Genomic DNA, 22,188 nt, shown 5'->3' on the forward strand with positions numbered 1-22,188 from the left:
TACCCAGAGAGGTGGTGGATTCACCATCCCTAGAGGTTTTTAAAAAGAGATTGGACGTGGCCCTTAGTGCCATGATATAGTAATTGGAGTTGGATCAGGGGTTGGACTTGATGATCTTGGAGGTCTTTTCCAACCCAATCTATTCTATGATTCTATGATTCTATGATTCTGAAACCAAGAAATCCTTCCATCTTTTCTGTACTTTTTCCTTTTCAGTGGAGCAAAACCAACTGACAACTTCATTGGCTGTGGACACAACAGGTGGACTCTCAGATCCAGACAGCTGTCAGCACGTAGTAACCTGCTAGCTCATCAAAATATTTGTTCATAATAATTACACTTAAACTATTTACACTCCAATCCAGCTCCAAATAGTAGATTAACTAATTTTTTTTTTATTTTTTTCCTCAAAGTCCTTCTGTTCTTACAACATGGTTCCTTAGTCTTTTCAGGCATTTTAATTCTTTTACATAGACTATTTTCACAGGATATATTCAAAGAACTTTTCAGATATTGAGGTGGTTAATGCCTTCCCTGTGTCCTAGCTTTTATGGCAGCTGGAAACAGAAATCTCTTTGCTGTATCACATTTTACCACACCCTTAAATGTCACATACTTGGTGCTTTGACACTAAAGTATTTCAATCCACTCTTACGGATTCTATTAGGACTCTGTTAAAAAACACCAGAGCATTTGTTTCAGATGAAAAGAAAATCAAAAGAAGTAAATTCACCAAATCTAATAAAACATGATGTATCTTGTATTTTCAGATGGTAGAACTGAACTTCTGGACCTCTGTAGAGAGATTCACATCATCAGAGTAGAGGCTATGTTACTGCCAACTTCCTTCTCTTTGGGTTTCTGCCAAGAAGGAATAACTTTTTATTGATGCAGGTCTCGTGCTCTGCACAGGATTTTCTTTCCAGACAGAGAAGCTCTTTTAGTGACAGTGTTGGTTCCAATCCTCTGACAGGAAGGGGATTGAGACTGCTTTTCAAAAGCCTTTCTGCTGCTGAGCACTAACACCAGACTTACCAGAAAAGGTATCATAATCTGGTATTGCTTAAGTCTGATCAAAAAAATTTAGAAGACTTAAACGCTTATGTACTGAAAAGAAAGCTAAATTTCTAAACTTGGTGTTGTCTCCTGTCCATGTAATTTTATTGTGACTAAACAGAAAAAAATATTGTAGGGACTAATCTATAATTTTTTTCAGTTGATTTCATATCACCCATGTACTTATGCCATTAAATTATACTATACCATATAAATCTCCACAGCTATGATTACTCTATGATAACTGCATGCCCTGTTGAGCCTTATTGCCTAATTGGTAGTTTACAAGGAACTATCTATGTTACTTTTGAGATTAGCATCCTGTTTCCTCAGCAATAAGTAATATTTGCTTGACATGCTCAAAGTTGTTAATATCGGTGTGTTTACTTACACAAACTGTAAGTGTAAAAGCACCCTGTTCAGATAGGTTGTGAAAATAATAAAAAAATTAGTTGTTTGCAAGGTGAATATTTTCTGTGATATTAGAGAATATCTTGAATCCTAGTGTGGCGTTCCATTGTAGCAGTGCAAAACAGGTGAATCTCTGATGATTTGAAAATATAAAAGTCAGCACAGAATCTGGCCCCCCAGGTACTGCAGTAGTCTCCATCAGGCTTCACATAGATGCCAAGTATAAAAAGGATCTGAAGATATATCTCTGTCAGGTTGGTTAGAAACTGGATATTCTGTACTAACTTTTTAGATGAATAGAGAGAAAGGAGCATCTAGGATGTCTAAGACCACGTTGCAACTAGCTAATGGGTGGGACCAATCTCCCCTAGAATTGTTGGTCAGACTACATTTAGATGATTTGTAAATTTTTGCAGTTTTTTCTTTATGATTCTCCAAGCAGCAAACTGAAATCTTTCATCCTTCATAGTCCTACAACACTTGGGGAAGCTTTTGGTTCAGTTGTCACACTTCTTCCTTTTTTCACACCCCAGAGAGGAAAATGTAGTTCAGAAAATCTCATTAATATTTCAAATCACACTAAGATTTACCTACAAGATTTCCCAGCCACAGTATATCACAGGTTTTTGATGTGAAAACCTGTAACAACTTAACTACATATTGGTAAGGGAAATATTTTATCACAAGAAGAAGCATCATTTTCCCATGCTCGGAAAATTTGACAAGGGAACAGTCACTTTCTGGACAAGGGCTCCAACCAACACTGAAAGGTATCTGCCGATACTGACAGACATCCACATTTGCACAGAATTTTTCAGAGTGTACTGTTCTTTTCTTTAGTTTCCCTATCCCTTTCCTTTCCTTGTCCCTCAGCCCCACTCCTCCCAATCTAGGGTTCATTTCTGGCAGCATCACGGTCCTGACCCTGTCTGCAAATAATTTTCTGCTAGTCACAAAATACCACTTCTATTACTTATGAAAAGTGTGTAGATCAGAGGCCATACAGTTCACATATCTGCAGGTAGTTGTTCCCTTTCTAATCAGAAGCTAAATGCTGAATTCTGAGGTGCAACTGAGAACACTCCAGACTAGACAGAGCAACAGGTACACAAGGTACAGTATTTGGGTGCTATAAACAACAAAATTGAGCTGGACAGAGATGTGCCCTAAGACTAAACTTTCCAAAAATATCTTCTGTGTTGGCTAGAGAAAGACATCCCTTTCTCAATGAAATGTGGAAAAAAAAAATTTTAAAATAAATAAACCTCTTAAAATAAATAAATAAATAAATAAATAAATAAATAAATAAATAAATAAATAAAAATGACACAGCGACTGTTGGAAATTACAGATAAATGAAAGGAAAAGCAGACAAGAAAACCTGAAGGGAGAGATGAACTTTCCCCAAATCTTATGGCTTTCTGACCACTATTTGAAATCTAAAGGAGTACTGGTCCACATAATCCCTGTATATTGCACATCTAGAGCATTGAATAAAAGGACTAAATCATAGCCTTTTGCTTTTCTTGTGCTTTATATCCGAATTTCTCTTCATCAACTACTGCAACATTTTTATTGACTGCATATGTTTGGGAGCTCAGTATGGGCACAAAATCACATAATTCTACCACTTTGTGTAATATAGAGATCAGGTTTAGGAACAGTGACAGTTTCTCCTTCCTTCCACCAGTGCACCAATATCCCCAGCAGTCATTTATGTAAAATGATGAAAAATGGTCCTAAGGGATAACACCTCTGTTAAAATTTAAGGAAAAAGTTTATGTAGACATCAGAATTCTTTTACATTTTCTTCTCTTTAGTTTCTCCTCAGTGGTTTCGCAAGTGTCTAGTTTTTTTTCCCCTCTTCTTCTGCTCTACACCACTGTTTTTACTGCAGCTATAGTAAGACTAGGTTCCTTTTTAGATGTTCCCTATCATCTTCTTCCCCTCCATGAAAGGATTTCCTTGAAATGAAATGGCTACCACTGTGCTCCAGTCCCTCACATGTCATCTCTCTCCCAGAATATCCAAGGATTCAAAGTCTAAATTACTACTGCCATTAGCACAAGGCACACAAGTCACCACTCCATGTCTTTTCAAAGCATGAGCCTATGTAGGTTAGCACTTCTCACCAGAGCAAACACACCTGGCCACCATGCTGCACCCAAAGGAAGATACTCTGGAAATCCTAATACATTATTGCCCTACGACCCATGAATCAAGGTGGTCCATGCGTCTAAATAGTAGAGATGAATGTGCCCCTGTGTTATAATTGTGCCCTAGCTACCTGTCTATTGCAGGATACTGGGCAAGTGAGTGAGACATCAGAGTGTCTCTTGATGCCTAAAGAAACTTCAGGGAGAAAAAAACTCCGAGGCAAATTAGTTTTGAAGGTGAGATAAGGAAAGGGTTTTAATTTGTGCCTCTGAGGCATAAGATTACAAGACACACACCTCTGTGTCTGAGATGTTACAATTTATAATATTCTCTGTCCAGTCTCTGGTTTTGTCCACCCTGTGGCTTTTGCCCTGATCCACCCCCATCCTGCCCCTGGGGAATTGGGTCTGGGGGTTTTTCAAGACCCTTTTTTCATCAGTCTTCATCTTCTTCAGAGCTCAAAGGGTACACTTCAGGATTTCACCTGGAGTTTGACTGTACTCTACTGTTTAGGCCAAGATACAAGCATCCTCTAAACAGAACAGGCCTATCTTAAAGAGAGACTAAACATTTCTACTGGAATTCAGGGGGTAGAATTGATATGGGGAGCATGGAATGGGGTAATAGGGTTGAAAATCTATGTTGTTTCTGTGCTAAGGGTAAGGGAATAAGGGCTACTGCTTCTAAATCTACTTCTGCTATATAACTTCTTATAAAAAAATTAGAAAAATAAAAAAACTAGATGGACCTTAAGGCATCACTCTGAAATCACTCTCCATTTGCACTTTCTTTTTCTGTGTAATTTGTCCATGTTTTACCTCACTTCTCAGAGACATTATAACTATCTATAGATGAAAGGAGTTATTTGGGTCTGTTTTTTAATCCTGTCCATTCCTTCTTTTTCAATGTAACTTTTTAAAATGTTACCTTTCTTATTCTTAAAACATCTGTTAAGGAAAATCTTGTCTCTCAACCCTATGCAGAGTTTGCTCTCTCATTCTCCTCTGGATCTACTGGACCACTTCTTGTAGAATATTCTTCCTTATCTGCTTAAGTTACCTTCCCTTTTCGGGTGGGTGCCCAGAGCCAGCTTTAAAAAGTGAGTCCTTGCTGCTTCAATTATGCTGCTACTCTCAGTGTCTCAGAAGCCATTCCCACTATCTTCAACATCTTCACTCAGTGCAAATCTGCCATTCTCAAGCACTCCTCTCCTCCACAGTGCTCACACAGTTGGACTGTTTCTGAACCACTGAGCACACTATTTTGTACCATCTGACTTCTGAGTGACCCTATTCAGTATGGAAATTTGATAGCCAGTATATAACACTCTTAGATTTTGGCATAATGCATTTTACAATCCATATAAACAAAAGTCCTTGAGATAAGGCAAAGCCTGAAAGATTCAGTCAAATTCTACAAGAAACGTAATGCCAGTCATTTCTCAACAAAGTTCTATTTTTTTTAAAGTTCACTATCACAGAAAAACCATTTCTTAATTCTCTTAGATTAAGTTCACAAAGCCACTAGCCCTATTTCCAGTAATATAAGAATCATAGTAGCTTCTGAGTACAGGAAGATTCATTTTGAGACAGTTTGCTTTGTCCACATCACTTTATTTTAATCTTGTTCATTTGTCACTGACAGCATCACCTGCTGAGCTAAAATTTTTTTTAGACGGGAACTGGAGGATGGGCAGCCAAGATTAATGGCCCTCAAATCACATGTAAGGAAGTGATTTCCTTTGACCAGCACTGCATCCTTATTTATGCTTTTGTTGGATGTCACTAGGAAACTGTAGTTGGAAAACAGTGCACGTTTTCCCTTTATAATATTTCATTTTCATTCAACTAACCCCCAAAAGTTGTCAGATTCATCATCTAAAGACACCATCTGCTGACCTGTCATGGAGGGTGGTCAGAACTGTCACAGTGGAGCATTTTTTCTCCCAAATTTATGTCTAAAAGCAGCCATTGGAGAAAAGAGTTTATTTAAAATAGAGACCTACACTTAGTTGTTTTGTTTGGAGTATTCTCCAAGTGACTAAAATTTGCCAAGGTAAAAAAGAAATAGATGAAGAAGGAAAGTAAAAGCTGTGTGTTGTATGGGAGAAGATTCTTGTATCAAACGTGAATTTGAAATGTTTTTTCTGTTCAGGTAAAGTGTCTGATTTGCCAGTTCTGTTAGACATTCACCGGGATCTTATCAGAACCACTGAATGCAACAGGAGGCAAGCAGATGGTGAAGTCAAGGAATATCATCAGTGCAATTCTTAGTCTTTTTTCATGCCATGCATTCAAAATTTCTGGTTTGCTGACTGTGTACATGTTGCAAGAAATCTGACTTTGAAGCAGGGAAAAACAAAGAGCCATAAACTTAATATGCTCTGAGACATTTCTGGTGCAACTGTTTTTCAGTCATAGCAGCACAGACCTACGAGGTTTCTTACAAGGTGTCTTACGATTTATGTTAGATATTCTAGAGATGTGTCCTGCAAATACTGTTCCTTCTGCCAACTATTCCAGTAGCAAATACCCAGGCTCCTTATTAAACTAAGAAAAGTTTTTCTGAAACCCCATACGGATTTTCTTAGTTCACTTATTTTGCATTGTAAACTCAGTTTTTCCTGCTTTTATCTTATGCACTACAGTTGCATATAGAAACCCTATATTAAGGGCATAAGGACTCCATATGCAATATAGAAACTACAACCTTGATTTAATTATAAATGAGTGGTAAACACAACTTAAACATAATTTTGGCACTAGCTTTTAGCATGGTATCCTAGCCACGTATACAGATAACCAATGGAGAAATATGTTTATTCCATTTGTCCCCTCACCTACAAAACTACATTCATGTTATTTCCAACAAATGCTAAACTGTCCTCAGGCAAGGCTGCCTTTCATCCCTTAGGATGTGTTTCCCATCCCTGTGCTCAGACATATCACGTAATGAGAAATGGCAATTTCAGATTTATTTACTAGCTAGAGAAGAAGAGCCTCAGGGACCAAGAGGCTCATCTGTTTCATTCTGTGAGTCAGCAGATTCTTCTTTCTCCGTGACAGTCCATAGGAAAAAAAGACTACCATGGCCAGAGACTACAAAAAAATCTCTAAGTTGAAGAGTCTTTCTGTCATTGTGCACCAAATAGGATACTGTTCTGAATAATTTGGGATCTAAATGGATGAGAATAGGACTCATAATAGGGTTTGAAAGTCCTTTCCAAGAGGAAACATTTTCTTGTTTTTTGACAAACCGGTTAGGTGAAAAATTCTCAATTTCTAGAAAATTATCGCCCGCAAAATTCTGTCCAAAGACCATTAGGCAGACAGTTCCTCTGTGTCTTAATACTGTTTGTTCATCAATGGACAGGAGCAAAGCACTCCTTTCTTTCTGTTGTGGCTATTCATCTGTATTTCTAAATAAAGAACATATGGAAATACAGTAGCTCTGTTTGGATTTGGGGGTTTTTGGTTCTGTTCATCATCAAGGAGCAAAACTCTTCATGAACCATAAAGGCAGGTCATAAAAGGTAAGTACACTTGAATCAAACAAAGGCTCATCAGCCTAGAGGTAGTAAATAATGTATTGCCTTTCCAGTGAAACGTAAGTGATCGCTATCCATTGAGACTGACCTTCCAAGTATTTCCATCTCTACCTTGATCAACTTAACAAGAAGAAACAGAAAAAGGAAGAAGGAATTTGCATCATCAAGCCTTCCTTAAAAAGTTTGCAAATCAACATTTTAGCATTTGTTCATAAATGTGAGCATGTTGTTATTATAATCTGACTAGATTTCTCTGCACCCCTTCTCCTCTTCAAAAACTTTACCTGTATGACACTGCCCTAAGCATCTGTTTAGTGGTAAGGCTGAGCCATTACTGTAAAGAGCAATACTAAATAACTGGAGTCTTCAGGAAGGGACAAAGAAAAGACTAGAAACTCTGACATTTTCTCCTCTGTCTTCTTCCTCACTTTAAACAGGTATTATGCACCATGACTTTGGGGCAGTAATCACACAAAGAGCCATTAAATCACATTTTTATAAGCTTCCTAGGGCAGAAGGAGAACCTGGCTTTTGAAATATTTGGTTGCACACAGTCCCTGTGCAGCTCTCCTAGTCAGCTACATCAAGGAGTAAAGTGAGGACAGGAACTTAGACTCTTACCATGCTCTTGCTCCTTGCCATACTCCCTTTAACTGATAAACTTCTCTCATCACACCTTTGCTTTTTTGTCACCTTGTTGGTATTAAAGTTTCTTATGTCTCTAAAATGGACAGGCACATGTCAAACTTATAGTACCCACTAAACTGCTAAAGGTTGAGGCACGGGTTCTTTCCAAAAATCATGAATTAATATCCTGATTGCCATAACTTTTCTCAGATTTTAATAGAATTTAATAGAATTTCATTCTGGTTCAATTCCATATTTGTTTTCACTTTCTCTTTTCTTTTTGTTTGTTTGGGGTTTTTTTTTCCCAGTAGATAGATGAACATGATAACTGTTGCTGTTTCATCACTAACAGATGGCAATAAAAAACTGTTTAAAGAAATCTAACGAGCATTCCGGCATGATTCACTGAATGAAAGTGGAAACACTGCCTTCCTGCTGCTGATGTACATCATCCTTTCAATAATTACCTACAGATTTCTTTTCATCTTCAATAATGCTAATTGTCTGAGTAGGATTAATAGCTGAAATATTGTATTTGTATTAAAATGAGAGGTTGGAAACAGCATACTGTGCCTTACTATGGCAGGGGTTTTTTTTGTTTGCTGAAAAAAAGCTGGTTTTGTTCACTAATTTACATTTTTAAAGCGGTGTCTTTGAAAACATATATTTATTTATTAGTTTTTCTTTCCTCTATAGTTTTTGGTTGGCATATATTTTTTCTGTTGGATTGCATCACTTACTTACTGAAGCATAGTTTCTTATCTGTTGCTAAGAAGATATGCTTGGCTCTCTTGGACATCAAGTGGGACCTGTTATTCATGCTTCTGCACTTGAAAAATGCAATGGCAGCTCATAATCCTCCTACATGTGAGGATTTTCAGCAATGATTCAGTGCCATGTCAGATGCTTTCTCTGGCTTTTGAAATTGGCCTTCACATGTGTGCATGTTACCTGAAAAGCTCTTTTCTTCAGATTTTTTTTTAATTTAATACTGACATGATTCTTTTTGAGTATAAGCCCATGTACCTGCGTAATTCAAAATGGAAAGCCTTCTCTGGAACAGTGAGATATACATAAACTACTTACTAGCTACTGTATATTTTTTATGGTGTAAAAAGTGCATTTGTGACCTTAGTGCCATCATAAAAGTCTGGAGAAAGTTGTTGGGACTATTAAATCTCTGGGTTTGAGTAGTGGCAGAACTCCAGTCATTGGAATTTTTAAAACAACTCTTTTCACCTTGTTTAAAGTGATAATATATCCATCCCAATGATTTGATATCTAGTAGAGGCTTTCTTGCCTTAGTTACAGCTGCAGAAAAGCACCTGGAAAATTATTTTGCAACAGTGTTTTGTGACCTAGGTCTCAAATTTGACTCTGGGTTTAGAAATTTTTGTGACTATTACATCTTGCCAAGCATACCAGTCAGTGATGTACAGGAGTGGAAATTCCTGCTGCAGTACTTCAGGTTTTTGGTTGCTATCTACTTAAGAAATGTGTTGGTGCACAACCTGCTCCTGAGGTGCTCAGAACCAGCCATGAGAAAACCTGTTGCAAAATTAGTTTAATGTCTAGTTGATTTTTAGAAAGTGACATAAATATCAGGATTGAGCATGTAACAGCTTCCAAATGTATTCTTAATTACTGTTGTATAGTGTACTGTGTTCAAAGAGGATTTTCCCTAAAGGCATCTTGCTATTAATGAGTTTTATTATGGGTCAGTGAGCAAAGAGAAAAAACAAATACAGACAAGTATAAACTTGGGATTATGAAGTGACTATTAAATAATTAGCAATAGAGCAAAAGTAGCAAAGATACCCATCCTTCAACCATGTGGAAAAAATCTAGTTGATGCGTAGGCTGCCTAAAAGGAGCAAGTGGCAAAAGAATTTAAATTTACCCATGAGAGACAGTTCAGCATAAGCTTAATGTGAGATATAGGAATAATTGGTCAAAAGAGATACAACCCTAATTTACAGTGAGATTCTTACAATCAAGGAAAACCACAACGGATGTTATGTTGATTCCCACAGCTGTTAGCAGCACTAATCTCCCCTTCTGTAAATCAGTGTAAGAGAACTACTTGCTTGCAAATAGAGGAAATGAGTGTCTTGCTTAGAAGTTTGAATAATAAACTTGATGTCACTGACATCTCTGTTTCAACTCTGAGTAGAAAAAGCCTTTATGGTTCCTTGGTTCTCTTTTCAATGATTTGTGAGTGCTGAAATCCAAGACAAGGTGTTACAGTGATAACACTGTGATAAAAAGACTTTGGCTATGTACAGAGTGTAGGATTTTGTAATCTTCTTTATAAAATGCAGTCATATTTCAATTATTTTATATTTCTCTTTGGTACTTGTGAGACCACCATAATATGTCTGCCTAATGGAAAAGAACTAGGCTCTTTAAAAAAATGCATGAACTTCCAAGCCTCTTTCTTTCTTCTCCCTTCCTTCCCAACCCCCCAAATTGGGCATGATTAGAAATTCATTATTTTAAATTATCTTTTGATTACCTTAATAACAAAGCCAATGCCAGATGGCTTCAAGTTGTCACTGGCCAGGACTGAGCCCATCAGCAACACTAGTAATGCATCTGTGATAGCATAGAAGGACAAAAAGTTATTGCACAAAAGCATATTACAGTCAGGGAAGAGGGGAGTGAGAATACCTGAGAGTAACAGCCTTGCAGACACCAAGGACAGTGAGGAAGAAGGGGGAGGAGGTGCTCAAGGCACTGGAGAAGAGATTTCCCTGCAGCCCCCTGATGAAGACTACTGTGTGGCAGCCTGTCCCTCTGCAGCCCATGGAGGTCCACAGTGGAGCAGAGATCCACCTACAGCCCTTGGAGGACCCTACAGAGCACATGGATGCCTGAAGGAGCCTGTGACCTCATGGGAAACCCATACTAGAGCAGGATCCTGGAAGGACCATTGGCTTTGTGGAGAGAGGAGCCCATGCTGGAGCAGGTTTGCTGGCAGGACTTGTGACCCTGTGGGGGGACTGACGCTGGAGCAGTCTGCTCCTGAAGGGCTGCACCCCGTGGAAGGGACCTGCTCTGGAGAAGTTTGTGAATAACTGTAGCCTGTGGGAAGGACCCTGCACTGGAGAGGAGAAAGAATGTGAGGAATCCTCCTCCTGAGAAGGAAGCAGAGATAGAAACAACACGTGATGTGAACTGACCACAATCCCCCCCTTTCCTGTCCCCCTACACCACTGTGTAGGAGGTAGAGAATCAAGAATAAAGGTAAGCCCAGGAAGGGGAGAGGGGTAGGAGACAGGTGTTTTTAAGATTTGCTTTTGCTTAACTTTAGCATACTATGGTTTGACTGGCAATAAATTCAACTAACTTCCCAAGCTGAGTCTGTTACACCCATGATTGTATTGGCTGAGTGATCTCTCCCTGCCCTTATCTCAAAGCTTTTTGTTATAAATTTTCTCCTCTATTCAGCTCAGGAGGGCAATGACAGAGCAGCTTTCTTGGGCATCTGGCATCCAACCAGAACCATCCCACCACAATATGATGTTACATTAGCATGAACCTGATGCTGTCCTGTTTACCAGTATAGACAGAGCAGGAGGGCCACGAGTCCCTTGGAGAACCCATAGTTAGTGCAAGGGTTTTTCAAGATGTCCTCTTTATTCTCTGGATGAGAAGGTGACTGGCAGATCTTTCTATGTCTCATTTATCTGAAAATAAAAATAATTTATTTCTGTAGAATAGCTTAATTTGGGGCTTTTGTGACTGTACATGCAAAATGCCTAGAAAATTTCTGAGACTAAGGGGATTAACATTAAATTTATTCCTCCCCATGCATATTGCTTTCAGGATACTGAGCTACCTATTGTAACTGACTTTAGAAATCAGTAGAAAATAGCAGACAACAGTACCGATGAATTATTCCTTTTCAAATTAAAAAGTGAATGTGAGGTTACTAAATTTTTACGTGCAATCAACTTCAGTTATGGTCCGAAGTATAAACTGAGTACTAGACAATTTAACAATATTATAAAAATCTGTGCTTTGTGAAAGAATGACATGGATACGTTATAGGAATCTGAAAAGAAAACCTTTGGGAGATGAGCTAATGGTAGCAATTATACAATATGTAGCAGGATAAAAGTTCAACAGCATAAATATTGATGGCAATTAGGAAAGAATTAAATGCACAGTTAAAAAGGTAAGTGCTGTATGAGAACTGAATGCTTCAGCAGAAATCTTGTTTGGAGAATGCGAAGGGAGATTATTTCACAAAGTTGTGGTATATCATAAACACCATTACTAGAGGTTTTTGATTAAATGGAAGAGATCAAATTTGTTTCTCTGAAACTTAAAAACCTTGTACAAGTATACAAAATGAGAAGTGGCTTAGAATTAGGCTGCAGCAAAGGAGACTTGGTTTTATTCCTCTAACAAAGCTACAGTAGGTCACCCAAAAACTTACCGCATCCTCAGTTGATAACAACTGTGTCTTGTCTCAGAAATATATGTATATATCCTGTCTAGATGTTTGCATGTTAGTTAATATAAGGATTGATATGAGATATATTTAAGCTAATTAAGTTGCTTAGTATCAATATCTGCACGCTAATGCCACAGTTTCACAGTCACTCCAGGTAGGCGTAAATAGGTACTGCTGCTGAGTCAGCCATTCCATCCTCTCCTCTCCCTGGCTGCACAGCCCCATCCCTCTAGCACTGCCTCTTCCATTTTGGTACAATTTGCTATAATTTCAGTCTTCTCTGGGTTGATTCCCTTGATGCCAAAACCAGCAGAAATATAACCACTCAGAGACAGAATTTGGTCTTTAAGCAGCGAAGGTGTTTATTACATACAGCGTTGGGGAGACTAGTCAGATCACACCGGATAAACTAGCTCTGAAGTTCTCAGTGAAAAGTCTGGCAATTTATACAATTTTCATGAGGGATTAGAACACCTTTACATGCATATTCCTTTGGTTTTGCAATCTAATTATCATATTCACAATAGGCAAAGTTTAGGCAGAGCTCGAGGCGGAATCATCCTTTTGGGGAGATTCCTTGGTGTCGTGCGGGTTCTTCAGCCTCATGAGGGGATTGTTTTCTTCTCCTCATCTTCAGTGAACTTTTCAACTCCTCTTTATTTCCCTGACTATGCACTAGGGGCTTGCAAAAACCCCATGACTCAGCTCCTTTATCTCCCCGGATGTCCATTTATGACTACTAAGTTGGCATTTCTGCTATCCTCTATTAGAACAGAATATATCAAATGTAGGCAGAACTCTTAGAGCAAGGTACCATCTCTCTCTGGACTAACCTCTTAATACCTGTTTTCTGTTTCTGCTACCTTTTAACATAAATGTAGCATTCCTCAGAGCGAGGTGTGAGCAAGATTTCAAGCTCTTGCTCTGTTTCACCCTGATACAAACCAGATTTGTGTAAGCACAGATGAAGGCCAGTACCAAGGTGAGAATGGGCAGACATGAAGGGGGGGCGTATGTTAAGTTCCAGCAGCATTATTCTGGTTTGCACTATTTGGGAAACCATACCATCACTGAGAGGAGAATTAAAGTGAGACAAAGACTGATCTGTCAAATTCGGGAGACAGCAGCTGGTCTAACAAACCAACAGCTGTTTTTCTAAGAAAGAACAGCATAATTATTTTATTAACTCACTCCTGAAGTAAAAAGGTATTCTGGGTAGGAAGATAGTAGGAAGATTTACAAGGTATGACTCTTCTCAGTGAATCACCAACTGTTCCTCTGCATCTTCTGGTGGAAAAAAGGTTTCACTAACTCAAGAATGGGGAATGCCTTTGTAAACTTGCGCTTTTGTTTGCCCTCTAGAACCATAGGAGGTAGACAGATACTAATCCACTGGTGACAAGTACAGCTGACAAGGCTCATGCTGCAGAGAAACGTCGGTAAGTCATATACACAAGAAACCAAGAAGACATTTTGGATACGGTAAGAGAATTTTCTAGATATTGCTCAAGTGGGTGCTTTTTAGCACAGCTAATATAGCTAAAAACTAAAATAATTCCCATTTAGTGGTCCCCCTAGAGCTAGATATTTAGAGTCGAGACCTCAGACATAAAAGATATGAAAACAGGCTCCTAGATCCAGAGCTACGGCTACAGCTCAGACACAGTCAAATGTTTTGTATGGATTGTGGAAGTTACCTTCACACAGGAAAAGATTGTTCAACAACCCGATGGACCAAGGACATGGGAATTTGTGCCTGGAATGTGGGAGGCTACCTATTTCCCCAGTGGTAGGTGTGTCTGGATAGTTCTTGTGCCAAATGTCTGTGCTATCCTTTACCAGACACAAACTCTGGTTTAAAACCCTTGAAAAACTGTGTAAAAGGGTAATTGAAAGGCTAGCCTGCTCCTTTAGGAAGATCTTTTACCTAAGGAATGCAACATAATGCAAGTACAGTCAGAGAGACAGAATCCTCAACAAATGGTGACCTTCTATGACTGGATAGAGATCCTTCTTTTTCAAATTCAGCACAAATAATTTTTTTTAATCTATTTTTTTTACTTGCATTTCTTATAAATATTTTCTGACTTGTATACTGAAAATAAGTACTTTTATTTGCATTCGTGCTAACGTCACTGAAGAGTGAATTTTAAAAGGAACTGATTCCCATGACTTTGCTGAAGATAAATAACATGATACCCGAAACCAGATAATGCTTAACATAATCAGCTTCAGAGTAGAATCAGATAATATGCTTGGTAATCTACTCATGAATGCTCATATTTATTATTCAAATTTATATCAATGTAACTTGCAACATTACACATTGCTTCCAGGTATCTTGAAAGACCCTGATTTGTCTCACTACTTTCATTCCCAGCTTTAGCAAGTCTTACATTATCTCTTACTCTTGGTTCAAATGATGAGGCCTTTAACCATCTAACCTTTCTCACAGAGCAAGCAGTTAAGCCTCTCTAGATGGTGCCAGAATACCATAAGCCTTTGTTATCAGCCTTTATTGTAAGACTTAGCAACTTATTATCTGAGTCTGATTTTTCCACTGCTTTGCGCAGTCCAGAATAACTCACACCTGAACAATGCGGGTGTTAGCTGACTACTGAAGAGTTTTTATCAGGAAAAGTATTTGACAACTATTTAGCTCTTACTTTGCCTGGATATAAAAGAATACACAAGGTAGTAGAAGAGTCTAAGATGCCTTAATTGCTCTTTATCAACTACTTTTGTGAAAAGGAAGTTTTCGCTTGAGAAACATTCCCTTTGTTGATATTGGTGTTTTTAAAAGCAAAGCTATATGAAGAAATGATGATATGGAAAGAAAAATAGAGCTTGCCATTATATTGTGTAGATATCAAAATTATCTCCCTTTTCAAAGACCTCAGATGAGAGAAATTGAAAAGAGGGTAATTGTACAAATAAAGAAAAAGTGTATATTTTTCCATTACAATTGGGATACTTCTTGTTAGCAATTCACAATGGAAGCTGCAAAGATGGAGTAGAGTATGCATATTTTTTCAAATATTTACATATAAATTAATAAATAAGTGTATATATGTTTATGTTTAAAGACTAACAATCCCATGGAGTTACCTCTTTCAGAACAGTGAGTGAGACTCATACCCTGGGTGTCCCTGAAGACTGAAGGCTCTGAAATGAATACTGACTAGCCATAGTATGCTAAAATACAGAGTACATAAAAAACCTACTTATTGTCTTCATCTGAAGATAGAGCATAAGATAATAACTGTTACTTAATATAATATATAATAACTATAAGTTAACAATATTAAAACTATTGTTATTAGATTATAAAAAACAGGCTGCAAAATCTCTGAAGTATGACATTCATACTTTAGTGGAAAACTTTCTTCTAGCTAGTAGTTCTAGGATCCTTTATGGTTTTCTTAGACCCCTTCCTTGACAGCACCTTAAGTGGTCCTATTAAAATAAGTGGGGCAATTTCACGTGCAAAAGAATGAGTACATGTGTGTCTGAAGAACCGAAGCCTGAGAAGCCAAATTATTTGATTTGTGGGTGCTCTCAGGCAGCTAGACTTCTTAATGTACAACATTATAGATGAATCCACTGAAGATAAAAATAGCAACCACAGCTTTCAAGAGCTGTATTAGAAATGTAAGCCACCAAATAAATTGCCATCTACAGATTTACATAAATGGAAATATGAAAGTATCATTCTTCAGAAATTCTGAACAGCACTAGAGCAAGCAATGATTTACTTAAGGCCTAAAATGGGCTGTTACTGGATTCATTGGACCACTTTGTCTTAGTTGATCGATATCATATAATGGTCTGGAATCCCAGCACTGTTGTGAAAGTTTACCAAAAAGATTTTGAATTAATAACAGTGATATTCAAATAGTGCTTCAAGTATTTGTCTGCTAATAAATGTAGTAAAATAGTTGTGTTCTGTGATGAAGGGGAAATGCAAAATTCAATAGTATTTAAAGTTTATTTAAAGACAACACCAAGCTATCTCAGGTATCTAACAACAGAAGAGATACTTCACTTTGTTAATTTGGACCTAGATTCTCACTGAGATTAGGCAAATATTATTGATTTAAAAAATATTTTTTTGAGAATGATATTCAATAAACTTGGATACTGTATTATCTCCTTTCATGAAAGTCTAGGGGATAAATAAAAATCTCAGCTAAAATTATCATCCATTTCACTGCATAAAGCTATTCTCTTTCAGTAAATACCCAAATGTTTCATTTTCCAACAACATATCTGCTGGGAACAAGGTCTCAAAATGCAATAGACATCTTATTAGTATTACTGGATGTCATAGATGGTCTTCCAGATAGCAACATGATATATCAGCTTCTCATGTGTTTTTAGCGCCGTTTCCTACTAATCTCACCACTGTAACCAACAGGACTGTAGAATCAGCCAAGGGAGTTAGACCTGTCTGTATTTCAGACAGTAAAAGCAGTGTAGGATGTATATATGATGTGTGTGGATTATAAACTATTGTCAGGCTTAGCAGTTTAAACACTTGTGTCTTAAAAATGAAGCAGAAAGGAAAAGGAAAATAAAAATAGCATGATTAACCAACAAATCAAAGTGATCATTCAACCCAGGAAGACACTGAAACTCAGTCTTGGTAAAGCATAGAGGAAAATAAAATTATGTTAGATAAAACATAAATTAAGTGACTTCAAAGGCAATCTGAAGTGCAAATGATGAAAGCTTGTAGTGAGAGCAGTAAAATATTCTCAGTCATAAAAAGGGAAAGATCTAGTTAGAAAAAAACCAACTTTATATTCATCATTTTTCCGGCTAATTTAGATTAATACGCCATAGAAGCAAATTTATGTTCAGAAATTTACAATGAATCCCAGGTTTCTGGTTTGTTTCCATTTTATGTTGTTGCTTCCTGCAGCTTAGCTGATGGGCATCTCTTTATCACAGCCCACTTTGTCATATAAATTCAAGCTCCCAGAAAGTTAGGTTCTTTGGAGAAACACATGACTACTTAGGCACCAGATGTTGTTAAGGGACTCTGAACTTACTTCTTAATGTCTAGGGGAAGGTCTAAAAAGTTACAATGAATTAATATTACCAGTTACTCCACAGCACGCTAAGCCATCCACTGAGGGGTGTCAGATTGCCAGCTGCAGTGAGCTGCAGAAGGGCACAAGACTTTGACTTTAGCAAACAGACAACCTGGAATTACTTCTGCTTAGATTTGCAAGGAGCACAGCACATCTGACAGACCACTTGGTTCCGAGGACTGGCAAATACATTACATATATTTCAGAGAGTTTTCAGACTAGACTAGCTCTGCTCTGCATTCTGGGAACAGAATGCCTATTATGACTTAGAATTTAGTAGATACTAGTTACCCAGACCATATTTACTAGTTTGGTTTCATGTGAAAAGAACCTATTTTTTGAGATTTGATACCACTTCATGAAGCAAGCCAAAAAAAAAAAAAAAAACAGATAAAGAAGGTGTACTGGTTTAAAGGTAAACCAGCAGGGGAAATGAACTCAACTCAAAAGAGAGATTATAAGTCAGAATAACAATTTAATAAAATAATACCATAAGTATTATGGTACTAATACAGACAAACAATATGGTACATACAGACAAACAATTGGTTTTAACCCACAAAACCCAAATGTATAGCCCAGCACCCTTGGGCATGAACAGAGTGGTGTTCTTTGGGCCTCCTGAGTCCAAAGTAAAAGGAGAGGGGAAAACCTGATGGTGAGAGTGCTGTTGCAGTCTGGTCAAGAGTGGTGATTGCAGTCCGGTCGAGAGTGATGGTTGCAGTGTGGTTGAGAGCGGTGGTCTGTAGTTTGGTTGAGAGCTGTCTTCCTCTGGATCCCAGAGTGGTTCCAAAAGTTCCAAGACACCAAGATTATATATTCTCCAGTTCAGGCAGGAATGCTCAGTACTTCCCCCAGGGCAGGGAGTTCCACAAAAGAGTGTGAGGACAGGGAGGCACCTAGTTTATAGCCTGAGGAGTCAGGCTGCCCTGGGTAGAGGGTGTAAATAGTCTATTGATACTAGTTTCTGGGAAATGGCATGGAAGGCTATAGAATACACAGGTTTGGGTTACACCCATCCAGTGATGAACTGGTCCCAGCTGTTCTAACTAGGACAGAAGGCTATTGGGAGGTTTATTTTAAAAATGCACCCTTGATCCTGGATAAAGTACTGGTGCAGAGACTCACTCGTTGATGATTAACTTGAAGAGAAGTGTCTGGTCAGATTCAGATTGTTTTTGTGGGCAGCAACGAAACTGGATTTTTGGAATGCTGAGAACATGGAGGGAAAGATCTGAGCTTGTGCAGTTATCTTTGCTTTTTTTCTTGATCAGCTTCTAATTAAGGAATCAATTTTAAACTAGATTGCCAGGGATTAATAAAACCAGTCTTTCCTCCTCAATACTACTGAAAAAGCAGACGAGTTCTTTCCATCCTTCTTTACAAGACTTGGTACCTGCCTATAGCTACTCTTTGCTAGTAATGAAGATGAGGCACTGTCAAAGATCAAGATGGAAGAAGAAGACTAAGAAGATCATAACAGAACAAATTGAGAATTTAAATCACAATAGGAACTGAAATGAATGAAAATACCAAATTGCCAAAAAAAAAAAAAAAAGCAATCTTTATCTTTACAGAAGGTGATCTTGTAATACTCATTGATTCTTTGCAAGGTAATATGCTTCAGTTGACTGAAGCTGTCTGAAACATTAAAATAGAGTAGATACGATTTTTGGGGTAGAATTTCTATGTATCGCATTGGTTTTGTGTTTTTCAAAAATGAAACATTTTACTATTTTACTCAGGCTATGAAGCTTGCAGGTTATAGAGTGCAGTTTAGTGGATTACAAAAACAGCTGTATCATTTGCCGTGGTTCAGACTTCACTGGTAGTGTGGTGCACACTCAATGGACATTTTGGAGGAACGGCCCATAGATTTAGGGAATTATATCTATACGTCAATATCAAAAGACCAGAAAGGATATATTGAAAAATGTAGAACCTGGGCATGACATAAATACTATAGAATAAGGGGTGGATATTTTCCTGGTTTTGGCTGGGAGAGAGTTAATTTTCTTCCTAGTAGTTGATACAATGCTGTGTTTTGGATTTAGAATAAGAATACTGTTGATAAAACACTGATATTCTAGTTGTTCAGCAGTGTTTGCGCTAAGTCAAGGACTTTTCGGCTTTTGACACCATCCCACCAGCAAGCAGCCTGGAAGACACAACAAGCCGGGAAGAGAGACAGATGAACCCGACTGGCCAGAGGGTTATTCCATATCATGTGGTGTCAAGCTCACTATATAAACTAAGGGGAAAGTTGATCAAGGGGCACTGCTCGGGAACTCTCTGCACATTGTTTGGCAAATGGTGAGCAATTGTATTGTGTACAATTACTTTGTATAATCTAGTTGTTATTATTATTATTTATTTTCCTCTTCTGTTCTGTCTTATTAAATCACCTTTATCTCAATCAAAAAAAATTTTTTTTTTTCCAGTTCTCTCCCCAGTCCCACTGGGGGGGAGGGGGGTTGGGGTAAGCAACTGTGTGGTTGAATTTAGCTACCTTCTGGGTTAAAGTAAGACCCCACTGAACAGAAACAGTTAAATTGATTGATGGGAAAGAGCAGAAAGTGCAAGTCGCATCAGCAACTTCCTTGTGATATTTCTTTTTCTAGTTTTGAGCGTCCTTAACTTTGTACTTGTGCAATTTTTATAAACACATTGTTACTACTAAAGTAACTGTCATGAAATACAGTTGAGACATAGAACTGTAGGATTCAGAAAAGAATAAGAAATGTTGTACAAAATAGGAATCACGATTGCCTTGCTAAGGATTAAAAAAACATGCTTGTGATGTCATTCTTCATGCTTCATGACACAAGTACTCACAGTGATTGCTGGGGTTAGAATTAAATGTCTCTTTCATTACACCAATCTCATATCCAACACTGAATTCTTTCATATGATACTGCTCAGTATCACATATCAGTATCACAACAATACCGTGTTTGACCATTAGTCTGATTCAGCATGTCAGCTTCTGTGTTCCCTGCCTCTGTGTCATTTATCCAAGCCAGAAAATCTGCTTTATTACCTAGTGATAAGGAAACTCTTAACTCTAATAGCTGTGCCTTAAAGGAAACCAGCCATGAAAGAGCATGCCAACTCTTGATTAGTAACATTAGCAATTTCCCTTTCAGGCCTCTAAGCAGAGGATTTGGCAGGTGTGTATAGTTGTTATGATAATAGAAACACATACTGTGTATTAGGAAACTACACGGGAATGAGACGTGAAAACTCAGGTAGAACTGGAATGTTATCACAGAATCTACTGAAAGAAGTAATTTGTACAATTGTAGAAGCTATATTTAGGAGATAACAAGGTAAATTAAGAAATCTAGATGTCACAATATAAAAGACAAGCAAACAAAGAAAGAAAGTTTGTTGAATCAACTTACAGAGAAATCAATAAAGATTTGCCAGAGCCCACCTCCAGAGAAGCACAGGTGGTTATTATAAGGAACCATCTCTTTGAGTCAAATAGCTAAAGTATTTTACTCTATTTTTGGCATGACTAAATAATGAAGATTTTATCTTGCAACATGACATAAATGTTATAAAAATAGAACCATTTTAATCTCAAAAATGTCACATAACTTTAAAAAATATATTTATATTTAAGTCATTGTTAAAACTAGTGTTCTTACTATACAAAGTCTTCAGAACGTTCAAATCTTATCAAAATGACAATGCTTTCTCTGACATGGATATGTTTTAGCATTTTTAACATCCATATACTCTTCTACAAGATATACTAACGCAGTTTCAAGGACACAGTAGGCAGATATTCCTGTCTGCTCACCATTTTGCTATTCCATATGGGCACAAAAAGGCTGGTAGGTCTTCCTTTGCAGCATTTCTGAGTGTAATCTTCCTACATGTTTTAGATATCCAAACCTGTTTTGGATTCCTCTCCGGAACCTGTCACCTAAAAGATATAGTATTAACTTTTAGAATCAAATTTCTAACTTCAGGTAAGTTCTGAGATTCTTGCTCCTTGGGTTTCCCAGATTAGACATTGTTTGGATCTCTCTTTCTTTTCCCTGATACTGGATCATCTCTAACCAAGATCCAAATCTTCTGAATATAGATAGTCCCTTATGACTATCCATTCAAGAGCTGGATACAACTAAGCCATTTTTGTGTGTGTGCTTTCTTAAACTGCAACTGGTAATCCCAGTCACACTCTAGTTATGTGACAGATCTACTTCATGTAAAATTGTGTTGAATTTTGGAGTTCAAACCTTGAGAAAATTAAGCCATTTTCTAGCTGCAAAAAGAGGGGAAAAGTCCCCATTGCATAACACAGGTTTTTTTATTGCGCAGCAAGATTTTGGCTTTCCCTAGAAGTAGGATTCAAGGGTCATGCATTGCATCTTTTTTACTCATGTTTGTGCTATTGGATATTGAGATACTAACATATTTTCAAAGACTACATAGCTCTCTATGGGAGAGCAAATACATACCAAAACAGTATTTCTGTGTTGTAGTGCAGCTATATCCAACATTTTAATATGAGTGGAATTTCACCTTCTTAAAATGACACTCTTCTCTGCCTAAAACTTTAATAAAATTATTCAGTTTTCTTTTACACATGTAAGAAGTTAATTTTTCATACTGATGAGCACCTATGGTCTAAAAATCAGGACACTTCCCGTTGGAAATTTAAAATCACTAACAAATCATAAAAAATTATCTTCCTTCCCAGCATGAGGTGAGTTGCAAAAAATGAAACTGTTGCTGTCATAGTTACCATTATAGGATGGTGACTGTGTAAATTATTTAAAAAGAGTTTGATCATACTTTTGATTTTCAATTTGTCATAG

This window comes from Corapipo altera, unplaced genomic scaffold (genome assembly GCF_003945725.1).
Source record: "Corapipo altera isolate COAL_440 unplaced genomic scaffold, ASM394572v1 22b, whole genome shotgun sequence".
Classification (NCBI taxonomy): Eukaryota; Metazoa; Chordata; class Aves; order Passeriformes; family Pipridae; genus Corapipo; species Corapipo altera.